Source organism: Eriocheir sinensis, chromosome 36 (assembly GCF_024679095.1).
Source record: "Eriocheir sinensis breed Jianghai 21 chromosome 36, ASM2467909v1, whole genome shotgun sequence".
Taxonomy (NCBI): domain Eukaryota; kingdom Metazoa; phylum Arthropoda; class Malacostraca; order Decapoda; family Varunidae; genus Eriocheir; species Eriocheir sinensis.
Window position 1 is genome coordinate 8,679,990 of NC_066544.1, and position 11,620 is coordinate 8,691,609.

At 37.3% G+C, this 11,620-nt stretch overlaps 1 long non-coding RNA gene across 50 annotated transcripts; it reads left to right on the top strand.

Moving 5' to 3' along the window:
- Positions 1 to 2,145: 2,145 nt before the first annotated feature.
- Positions 2,146 to 10,409, top strand: LOC127007711 (uncharacterized). Of its 50 annotated transcripts, none has more exons than XR_007760442.1 (5): positions 2,146 to 3,730; positions 5,933 to 5,989; positions 6,104 to 6,274; positions 6,332 to 7,888; positions 7,929 to 10,409. It is a non-coding gene; the product is annotated as an uncharacterized LOC127007711 (long non-coding RNA). The 50 variants fall into 50 exon arrangements; XR_007760445.1 differs by having other exon boundaries at positions 6,161 to 6,274; XR_007760453.1 differs by having other exon boundaries at positions 6,218 to 6,274.
- Positions 10,410 to 11,620: the final 1,211 nt, after the last annotated feature.

Genomic DNA, 11,620 nt, shown 5'->3' on the forward strand with positions numbered 1-11,620 from the left:
GAATGGTGGTGGTGGTGATTCTAGTATCGTAATGGTGGTGGTGGTGGTGGTGGTGGTGGTGATGGTGATGGTGATGGTGGTGGTGATGGATAGGTTTTGGTATGCATCAGTAACTATGAATTAGGAATGGATTGGGTTCTTGGTCATTCCCTTTACTGTACACTCCCCACCTTCTCCCCCACCACCCTCTCTCTCTCTCTTTCTCTCTCTCTCTCACACACACACCTTACTCCACCTCTCCACCATACCAAATCTTCTCCTTTTCAAACTCACTCCACCATCACCTCCACATTTTTAGTATTTTCTCCTCCACTACCTCCTCAAACTGTAAACTCCCCACCCTGTCATTCCCACCCCTCACTCTCTCGCTCCACCCCCCAACCCCACTACCCCCTCTCCCTTCCAAACTCACTCCACCATCACCTCCACCTTCTTTTAGTATTTTACCCTCCACTACCTCCCCAACCTGTAAATTCCCCACTCTGCCATCCCTATCTCCACTTCTCCCCTCACTCGACCTCCCCCCCCCCCGTCAACCCCCATCTCACTCCACCCTCACCTCCACCTTTTTTAGTATTTTCACCTCCACTAACTCCCCACCCTGTCATCCCCACCCCTCACTCTCTCGCTCCACCCCCAACCCCACTAACCACACACACACACACACACACACACACATAAGTAATACAAATAAAAAAAATACACAACACTGAGTAACCAAGATTAAGTACGAGATCACCTTAGGCACATTTTTCTTTTGTTAACCCTCATTTGCATTGTTTTACTCACTTAACTACTTTTTTTTTTACCCAACAGAGATACACACACACAAGTAAGACAAACAAAACAAATACATAACACTGAGCAGCCGAGATTAAGTACAATATCACCTTAGGCACATTTTTTCACATTTTTCTTTAGTTACCCTTCAATTCCTTTGTTTTACTCACCCGACTAGTTTTTTACGCGTCGCTTCTTCGGTGTAAGCACTAGAACGATTTTGCTCAGATACGAACGTTTTTTAACCTTTTACCTTTTTATTATTACTCATGTGTCTCCTCGCCTCGTTTAAATGTACGGCAATGCTTACTAGAACGATCGAAAACAGGAAAATAATATATTGTCTCCGTTTTTATTTGGTACGATAATATATATTTTTAGCACGAGCTGAAAAAAGTCTCTCTCTCTCTCTCTCTCTCTCTCTCTCTCTCTCTCTCTCTCTCTCTCTCTCTCTCTCTCTCTCTCTCTCTCTCTCTCTCTCTCCTCTTCCTCCAGTTCCTCCTCCTCTCAGTTTTCTTTTCATCTCTTTTTCTTCTTCTTTCATGTCCTCTATCTACCTTTTCATTCTCTCTCTCTCTCTCTCTCTCTCTCTCTCTCTCTCTCTCTCTCTCTCTCTCTCTCTCTCTCTCTCTCTCTCTCTCTCTCTCTCTCTCTCTATGTATTTTTTGCTCTCTTCATTTATTTTTATTTTTTGTTTGTTTTGTTCCCTACCACCACCACCAACGCTACCCTTATTTTTATTTTTGGTTTCTATCTTTATTTTTGTTATTGTGGTTTTTGTCCCATCATCACCATCATTTTTTTTGTGTGTGTTTTCTATTTCTATGTATCTCAAGCTTGAATTTATTTTGTTCCACCATCACCACATTTTTTTTTAATAATTTTTGGGAGTCTATCTTCATCTTTGTTCTTGAAGTTTTTCCAGTATCATCACCATCATTTTTTTTTTGTATTTTCTATTTCTATTTATCTCTGTCCTTGTATTTTTTTTGTTCCACCATCATCATCACCATCATTATTTTGTATTTTCAATCTCTATTTATCTCTATCCTTGATTTTTCTTGTCCCATCATCACCATCATTTTTTTTTGTATTTTCTATCTATTTGTCTTTGTTCTTGTATTTTTTTTGTTCCACCATCATCATCACCACCATCATTATCTTGTATTTTTGTTCTCTCTTTATCTCTGTCCTTGTATTTTTTTGTTCCAGCATCATCACCATCATTTTTTTTGTATTTTCTATCTTTATTTATCTCTATCCTTGAATTTTGTTGTTCCACCATCATCATCACCATCATTTTTTTATTTCTCTTTATCTGAATTTTTTGTGTTTGTTATCATCATATCATCATTTTTTTTTTTTTATTTTTTCTATATTTATCTCTATCCTTGAATTTTGTTGTTCCACCAGCATCATCACCATCATTTTTTTTTGTATTTTCTATCTTTATTTATCTCTATCCTTGAATTTTGTTGTTCCACCATCATCATCACCATCATTTTTTTTTGTATTTTCTATCTTTATCTCTATCCTTGAATTTTGTTGTTCCACCATCATCATCACCATCATTTTTTTGTATTTTCTATCTTTATTTATCTCTGCCCTTGTATTTTTTGTTCCACCATCATCATCAGCATCATTATTTTGTATTTTCTATCTCTATTTATCTCTATCCTTGATTTTTTTGTTCCACCATCATCATCACCATTTTTTTTGTATTTTCTATCTATTTATCTCTGTTCTTGTATTTTTTTTTGTTCTACCATCATCATCACCATCATTATTTTGTATTTTTGTTTTCTCTTTATCTCTGTTCTTGCAGTTTTTGTTCCACCATCATCATCATTATCTTCAGCATTTTTGTTCTGTCTTTGTCTCTGTCCTTGTATTATTTTTCCTCCTCCTCCTCCTCCACCACAACCACCACCACCACTTTTCCTTTGTTTTCTCTTTATCCAATCCCAATGTGACGGAGATGAGCACCGCAGCCACGCGCAACCATAGCGTATATGCACCTAACTGTACTTTACTTCTATCTCTGTCTTTGTATTTTCTTTCCTACGACTACCATCACTTCCACTACCATCACCCTTACTACTACTACTACCACCACGATCACCATTTTTGTATTTTTGTTCTTTCTTTATTTCCATCTTTGTATTTTTTTTTCCCTACGACCATCCCTACCACTACCACCACCCTTTTAGTTTTCCTTTTTTAGTATAATATTTTTAGCCTGCGAGCGTCTATTTCCGTTCCCCCTTCGTAATCTCTACTCCTTTTTTCTCTATTTCTGCTTTTTCTTTTTACTTCCTATGGGTATTGGTTCCACATGCATTTTGGGGGATTATGTTAATGCGTGCGCACATTAGGTATACATGATGACGGAATGAGTGTAGATAGAGGATGTGTAAACTGCAAAACAAACAAATAAAATAGATAGTGGGTGTTGATGAAGTGGTAATATGTATTGATGATTTAAATAGGCAAGGTATTCTTCCTATGTTTAACTGCACACTCTTCGTTATTCTAAATTTAAATAGACAAGGTATTCTTCCTATGTTTAACTGCACACTCTTCGTTATTCTAAATCTAAATAGACAAGGTATTCTTCCTATGTTTAACTGCACACTCTTCGTTATTCTAAATCTAAATAGGCAAGGTATTCTTCCTATGTTTAACTGCACACTCTTCGTTATTCTAAATCTAAATAGACAAGGTATTCTTCCTATGTTTAACTGCACACTCTTCGTTATTCTAAATTTAAATAGACAAGGTATTCTTCCTATGTTTAACTGCACACTCTTCGTTATTCTAAATCTAAATAGACAAGGTATTCTTCCTATGTTTAACTGCACACTCTTCGTTATTCTAAATCTAAATAGGCAAGGTATTCTTCCTATGTTTAACTGCACACTCTTCGTTATTCTAAATCTAAATAGGCAAGGTATTCTTTCTATGTTAACAATATAGATTAAGGTTTTGGTCCACGTGTCAGCAAAACAATTGAATATTCACAAGGAAAGGTGGATTCGTCTTTACATGTCCGCCCTTCACCTTTCCGTTCCTTGCATCAGTAATTTTCAGCGGCGGAGGAATTTTTAGTTTCGCATGACGATCACATGACTCCTTTGTTTCCTAGTAGTCTCTCTCTCTCTCTCTCTCTCTCTCTCTCTCTCTCTCTCTCTCTCTCTCTCTCTCTCTCTCTCTCTCTCTCTCTCTCTCTCTCTCTCTCTCTCTCTCTGCATCTCTTCCCCTCCAATCCCTTCCTTCCTTACATTCTTCACTCCTCCCCCAACTCTTTTTCTCTTTCTTCTTGTTTTTTTTTTCTTCTTCTTCTTCTTCTTCTTCCTCCTCTATGCATTCACTGTCCACCAATATCTAGGCTTCGTACGAGAACACAAATTTACTTCTTTAATCCTTACTTGCTTTTTACTTCTTTCTCCGTGTTTCTTTGCCTATTGCTCTTTACGCTATTGCTGCAAGATACCCTGAACACACACACACACACACACACACACACACACACACACACACAGAATGGCCCACATATATATACACAACATGGCTCATACATGATAATTTCGTGTTCCTGTGGTCTTTCTTACCAGTCATTCTATACCGTTTAATATGGAGAGTGAGTGTATTTCGTAACGCCAAGATGTGTGTGGGTGTATGTGTGTGTGCGGGAAGGGAGGGGAGGGAGGGGATGGGAAGGAAGGGAACGTGATGGCTGTCTACGCAGTGACAAGACTGGATAGAGTGGATATTTTTGGAAGTTTTGGTGTCTTAGATATGGAAGAGGAGGAGATGGGAAAGAAGGAAGAGTATACGTTAAGGAAAAAGAAAAGAAGTGGGGGAGGGAGAAGATTGGAATAGAGTGGACATTTTTGGTAGTTTTGGTGTCTATGGAAGATGAGGAGATAGGAAAAAAGGAAGAGTATACGTTAAGGAAAAAGAAAAGGTGGGGGAAGGGAAGATTGGAATAGAGTGGATATTTTTGGTAGTTTTGGTGTCTATGGAAGATGAGGAAATGGGAAAAAAGGAAGAGTATACGTTAAGGAAAAAGAAAAGGTGGGGGAAGGGGAAGATTGGAATAGAGTGGACATTTTTGGTAGTTTTGGTGTCTATGGAAGATGAGGAAATGGAAAAGAAGGAAGTTTACGTTAAGGAAAAAGGAAAGAAGTTGGGGAAGGAGAAGATTGGAATAGGGTGGATATTTTTGGTAGGTCTTAGATATGGAAGATGAGGAGATGGGAAAGAAGGAAGAGTAGGTTAAGGAAAAAGAAAAGAAGTGGAGGAAGGGGAAGACTGCGAAGGAGACAAAGTAGAAGTAGAACAACGAGAAAAAAGTGGATGTAGAAGATGAAAATGAACAATGGAGAAGAAAAGGGGATAAAAATAGGCATAAAAAAGGACAAAGAAGCAGAACAAGAAAATAAGAGCAAGAAAAAGAACATAGTCGAGAAGAAGAAGAAGAAGAAGAAGAAGAAGAAGAAAACAAAGGAGGAAGAGGAAGAGGAAAAGGAGGAGGAGGAGGAGGAGGAAGAGTAAAGTGAGTAATGCTTGGATTCATTCACCCTTCCTTCACAGTCATTCTCCTTCAATTGATCGCTAATTCGTGCATGCAAGGCCAAGGACACACACACACACACACACACACACACACACACACACACACACACACGTGCTTTATTGGACACTTCCCTTTCCTGATTAAGACCCATTTTTGGAAAGTTTATTCTCAATGGCCACTTTCCTTCCCAATGCCTTCCCTTTGAGTGCGTGATGCGTGCTTGTAATGGCGACTTCCTTTGACCTTCCTACTGTTTGTGTATCTATAGTTTCTGATGATACTTTTATGCTTTCTATGTTTAGCTGCACACTCTTTGTATTTCTTAATTTAAAACTGTAGGGCAAACTAGACAATGGAGGTTAGGTCAGGTTAGATTAAGCTATGTTAGGTTAGGTTAGGTTAGGTTAGGCTATGTTAGGTTTGGTTAGGTTAGGTTAGGCTAGGTTTGGTTAGGTTAGGTATACATGATGAGGGAGTGTAGATAGAGGATGCGTAAACTGCAAAACAAACAAATAAAATAGATAGTGGGTGTTGATGAAGAGGGAATATATGTTGATGATTTAAATAGGCAAGGTATTCTTCCTATGTTTAACTGCACACTCTTCGTTATTCTAAATTTAAATAGGCAAGGTATTCTTCCTATGTTTAACTGCACACTCTTCGTTATTCTAAATTTAAATAAGCAATGTATTCTTCCTATGTTTAACTGCACACTCTTCGTTATTCTAAATTTAAATAAGCAAGGTATTCTTCCTATGTTTAACTGCACACTCTTCGTTATTCTAAATTTAAATAAGCAAGGTATTCTTCCTATGTTTAACTGCACACTCTTCGTTATTCTAAATTTAAATAAGCAAGGTATTCTTCCTATGTTTAACTGCACACTCTTCGTTATTCTAAATTTAAATAAGCAAGGTATTCTTCCTATGTTTAACTGCACACTTTTCGTTATTCTAAATTTAAATAAGCAAGGTATTCTTCCTATGTTTAACTGCACACTCTTCGTTATTCTAAATTTAAATAAGCAAGGTATTCTTCCTATGTTTAACTGCACACTTTTCGTTTTTCTTAATTTAAATGGACAATGTATGAGTTCATTCTATAGTTAAGTGGGCACTATATGAATTCTTGTATACATATATGGACACACATGTCTTTAAATATATTGATGGCTTGCGCTGTAATTTTTTCTTTATTTAAATGGACGCTATATTTGTCTTTGTATACTTCGATGGATAGTGTATTAATTTTCGTGTATTTAAATGGTCACTGAATATATTTAATGCGAAACTGTAATTCTCGTCTTTTGTGAGTCTTTTTTTATACAATGCGTGGGTGTAATGTCTTTTTTTCTTTATTTGCTTTTTATTATTTTTATCTAGTGTTTTTGCGTGGTAGTAATGGTCATCTTTTTTTCTTTATTTGCCTTTTATTATTTTTATCTAGTGTTTTTAGTGTGGTAGTAATGTCTGTTTTTTCTTTATTTGCTTTTTATTATTTTCATCTAGTGTTTTTTGTGTGGTAGTAATGTATTTTTTTCTTTATTTGACTTTAACTATTTTTATCTAGTGTTTTTTGTGTGGTAGTAATGTCTTTTTTTTCTTTATTTGCCTTTTATTATTTTTATCTAGTGTTTTTTTGTGTGGTAGTAATGGTCTTCTTTTTTTTTATTTGCCTTTAATTATTTTTATCTAGTGTTTCTTTGTGTGGTAGTAATGGTCTTTTTTTTCTTTATTTGCCTTTAACTATTTTTATCTAGTGTTTTTTGTGTGGTACTAATGTCTTTTTTTTCTTTATTTGCCTTTTATTATTTTTATCTAGTGTTTTTTGTGTGGTATTAATGGTCCTTTTTTTTTCTTTATTTGCCTTTTATTATTTTTATCTAGTGGTTTTTTTTTGTGGTAATAATAGTCTTTTTTTTCACTATCTACGTCCATTGTTTCTGCCGGCACTTCTTTCTTCATTAATATTTGTGTTATTCATATAGACACTACATGGTTTCTCTTTTCACCTTTACTAATTCAATTCAAAGTTTTTTTCTGACACTTATTTTTCTATCAATCAAACTTATTCAAAATTATTCAAATGCACAGTTTTAGCGGTAACTTTTTTCCATTGGTTTTCGCATTTTACTTTCCTTTGGTCTTCCCTAATCAGCACTTTTTCATCACATACTTTTGTTTTCTCTCTATTTTTTATCCTTTTTTACTCTACAACTTCAGGTTCACGTGATGTAGACTTCCTGCAAACATTTCTCTTTTACTTTTGTCACTCTTTAATTAGTACCAAATTCACGGCGCCATTTTAACTTCTCTTTTATAGTCTTTTTTTTCCACCTTTATTGTACAACTTCATATCATACATCTTTTCAGTTTACACTTCTTTTTTCTTTTCCATTATTTTGCATCACTTCAACTGCTCACCTTAATATTACAAAGACTTTCAGCAGGTTATATTATTGCATAGCTATTTTTACATACTTTCAGCGTCTTATATTATTGTAGAACTGCGTTTACATACTTTCAGCAGGTTGGATAATTGCACAGCTGTTTTTACATACTTTCAGCAGGTTGGATAATTGCACAGCTGTTTTTGTATACTTTCAGCAGGTTGGATTATTGCACAGCTGTTTTTATATACTTTCAGCAGGTTGGATAATTGCACAGCTGTTTTTATATACTTTCAGCAGGTTGGATAATTGCACAGCTGTTTTTATATACTTTCAGCAGGTTGGATAATTGCACAGCTGTTTTTACATACTTTCAGCAGGTTGGATAATTGCACAGCTGTTTTTACATACTTTCAGCAGGTTGGATTATTGCACAGCTGTTTTTATATACTTTCAGCAGGTTGGATTATTGCACAGCTGTTTTTATATACTTTCAGCAGGTTGGATAATTGCACAGCTGTTTTTATATACTTTCAGCAGGTTGGATTATTGCACAGCTGTTTTTATATACTTTCAGCAGGTTGGATAATTGCACAGCTGTTTTTACATACTTTCAGCAGGTTGGATAATTGCACAGCTGTTTTTATATACTTTCAGCAGGTTGGATAATTGCACAGCTGTTTTTATATACTTTCAGCAGGTTGGATAATTGCACAGCTGTTTTTACATACTTCCAGCGTCTTATATTATTGTACAACTGCTTTTACATACTTTCAGCAGGCTAGATTATTGTACAACTTCATTTTACAAAGACTCTGCAGGTCATATTATCGTACAACGTGTAACTAGGTAGATTTTCAGCAGGTATTTTGTCTTACTTCGTGCGTGTCCTTTCAGTTTAATCATGGCCTTCTCAGCACGCACTTTCCTCCCTTTTCTTTTATCTATCTTTAACGGGTCTTGATATAACGTACAACCTCACATCATGGGTTTTATGCAGATATTTTCCTCTTTCTTTTCTCTTTTCTAATAAGCGCCCTTTTCCTGAACACATTTCTACTATCTATATTTTCTCCTTTAATTTCCCTTAGTTTTTTATTATTATTATTATTATTATTATTATTTTATTTTATTTTATTTTTTTTTTTTTTTTTTTTTACATGTCAGCCTATAGCACCGGTAGGCTTCTCTTGAGGGGCCTGGATGGTAGTCGCCCCCAGCCCATCATGGCGCAGGCAAGTGTTTTAAAGTGGCGCCATCTTTTCTTGTACAACTTCGTATTTAGATATCCATAAAATATTTCCTTTACCTTTATTAACATTTTTTTATTACGAACTTTTGCATTACACATTTCTCCATTTCTTCTTCTCCAATGATTTCTAAACCTATTTCACATTTACCCTTTTCTTTTTTTATCGCTTTATCACATTTTCATCACACATTTCCCCCTCTTCTCCCCTTCCATTCTTCTCCTCTCATCACCCCTCTCCCATCACAAAACATCACATCACATAGAACAAACAAACAAACACGTTTTCCTCTTCCTCCTGTCTTTCCTAATTAGCATCCATTCAGCACGCACTCTCTCCCTCCCTCTCTTTTTCTGTTCATTTTTAACACGCAACTCCATTCTTTTTTTCTCCCTCTCTTTTCTCTTGGCGGGGAACACAGAGGGAGGCGGGGAGGGCAGGGAGGGTGGCGGCTTTTATTATTAGCAGGATTTCAAAGTATTTTTCATTCCTCTCCCTTTCATTTTACTACGCGGACAGTTAGTGTGGAGGTGAGGCCAGGTGATCTACTGAGCTGGTAATACTGCAGTGCTTTGGTGGTGGTGGTGGTGGTGTGGTGGTGGTAGTGGTGGTGTGGTGTGGTGTTGCTGAGTGTTGTTGTGTTGGTGATTATGTTAGTGCTGTGTTAGTGATAGTGTTGTTTGTCATGCGTTAGTGATGTTAGTGGTGCTGTGTTGCTGTTGCTGTGGTGGTGGTGGTGGTGTTGTGTTGTCGGTGGTGTGGTGTGGTGTTGCAGTGGTAATGCTGTGTTGGTGGTGGTGATAAAGTGGTGTTGGTGTAGGTAATACTGTGTTAGTGGTGTTGCTGATAGTGTTGTTGTGTTGGTGATTGTGTCAGTGAGAGTATTGTTAGTCGTGTGTTAGTGGTGGTAGTGGTGCTGTGTTGCTGTTAGTGTTGGCGCTGAGGTGGTAGTGATAGAAGTGGTGGTGGTGGTGGTGGTGGTGTTTTGAGTGTTTTACTGTGGTGGTTAAGTTTTTATTTCCTCTTCTTTTCTTTCTTTCTCTCCTTCTTTATCCTTAAGTGGTTGACAGCGCAGTTCTGAGATGAGAGGTTTTGCTGTCTTCTAAAAAGTTTGTGTTTCTTTGTGTTGTACCTCATTTCCATGCGGATGTGGCAAGGCCCTTCCTTACTGCGCATTTTTTTCTCTCTTTCTCTTCTTCGTATTCCTCCTTCTCCTCCTCCTCCTCCTTTTTCTCCTCCACCTCCTTCACCCACGCAACACTCCTAGTTTAGCTTCCACGCAGATGTGAGTGCAATTACGGACACACACACACACACACACACACACACACACACACACACACACACACATGTACACAATAACCTTGACTGCTTGTTGTCGTTGTTGTTCTTATCCTTGTTGTTAGTTTACTCACCTGTGGAAGAGAGAGAAAGAGAGGTTAAGACAGGTAAGTAAGATTCACCACACGTATTTACTGACACGACTCACTCTCTCTTACACAACATACACGTAGAAACTTAATGAAGAAATGGACGGGCAAGGCAAAACATCACTGAAGAAAAAAAACTAAACCATGAAAAAAAACACTAGAAATCATAAAAGAACACAATTCATGAAAAAAGTATGAAAAAAACACTCGATATAAAAAAAATACTAATACAAAACAAATAATAAAAATCACAAAAAAGAGTATTGGGTTTCTATTTCTTTCCTATTATTACATTTTATTGGCATTATTATTACCGTGATTATTACTGGTGGTGGTGGTTCCTCACTCACCACTTAGTCAAAATTACACCCAAATAGAATAAATACTTTAATGGCTTCAGAGTTACGGGATACATAAACATAACTAATACTGAGACGGTAATGAATGTGGATGAACTGCAGTATGTGTGTGTGTGTGTGTGTGTGTGTGTGTGTGTGTGTGTGTGTGTGTGTGTGTGTGTGTAAGAAAATCTATATATAACCTTTGTATACGTGTGGCATCGCAAGTGTGTGTGTGTGTGTGTGTGTGTGTGTGTGTGTGTGTGTGTGTGTGTGTGTGTGTGTGTGTGTGTGTGTGTGTGTGTGTGTGTGTGTGTGTGTGTGTCTGTGTTTGGCGAGTGGCTGTTGAGGAGTTTGTCGTGTCAACAGAGTGAGTCCTGTTGCCGAGATGCTGCTGACCGAGGAGGAGGAGGAGGAGGAGGAGGAGGAGGAGGTAAGTGTGATGATTTCGAATTATTATTAGAATACGCTCTCTCTCTCTCTCTCTCCAACACACACACACACACACACACACACACATCTATATTTAACCTCTTTGCCCACTCCCGGGAACGATTTAGCACTCCTCCTCCTCCTCCTCCTCCTCGTTAGTTCGCCCATGCACATCTTGAGTATTGCGTTTGTCATGATTTCATTATTCAGGGAGTGGCCCGTGGAAAAATACCGCGGGGTCCCCGCCATTTTGATTGAGAGAGCGGGAAGTAGTCACAGATCACGCGGGAAAACTAGAAGGCGGGAAACAGGATCTTTTTCAAATCATTTCGTTGTTACTGCCAAAGCTGGGCTATGTGTGGGATGCATGACCCACTATGACCAAGTGCATGTGTTAGGTTATTAATAAACAACAATCCATA